Source organism: Penaeus monodon, chromosome 33 (assembly GCF_015228065.2).
Source record: "Penaeus monodon isolate SGIC_2016 chromosome 33, NSTDA_Pmon_1, whole genome shotgun sequence".
Classification (NCBI taxonomy): Eukaryota; Metazoa; Arthropoda; class Malacostraca; order Decapoda; family Penaeidae; genus Penaeus; species Penaeus monodon.
Window position 1 is genome coordinate 29,053,981 of NC_051418.1, and position 660 is coordinate 29,054,640.

The following is a 660-nucleotide window of genomic DNA, read 5'->3' on the forward strand; positions in this document are numbered from 1 at the left end:
ATTTATGGTTAAAATGTTTGTATATCTTTATTGGAATTTTGTTGAAATATATTTTTGATGGAGATGCACACTTGTCAAGTGTGGAAGAGTTCAAAATTGAAATACACACCCCGAAAGGGTCAAGAATGAATTGAGTGTAGTTGTTTGTAAAAACATTGCTTTAATCACCAATTCACTCTTCATTCAGATTATGCATTTATTTTCTAAAGTTATTCTTGGAATAAAATGGACTTGATCTTATTGTCGTTTAATTTTCCATCAGATATGTAAATATGTCCAGTATATCAGTTTGTGATTAAATGAACATCTGGATTACTATTATTTGAAATATATCAAAATGCAGTGAATAGTCTAATATATCACTTACATAATGAAAAAAGTTTGATACAGGTTCAGATGAAAATATCTTTATAACTTGACTTAAGAAGTATGACTACAAATAGGCTGTAGTGATGACAAAATATATGATAGGTTATAAACTCTCCACTATCTACTAAATCTATAGCAAGCGTTCAGTTAGTGATTTAAATTTCTTTTATGATAATTCTCAATTATGATGGAAGGCAACATATATATATATGAATATATCATGACTTTAAAAGTTTGTATATATTTATTGGCATTTTGTTGAAATATGTTTTTGATGATGAAGGAGATGCC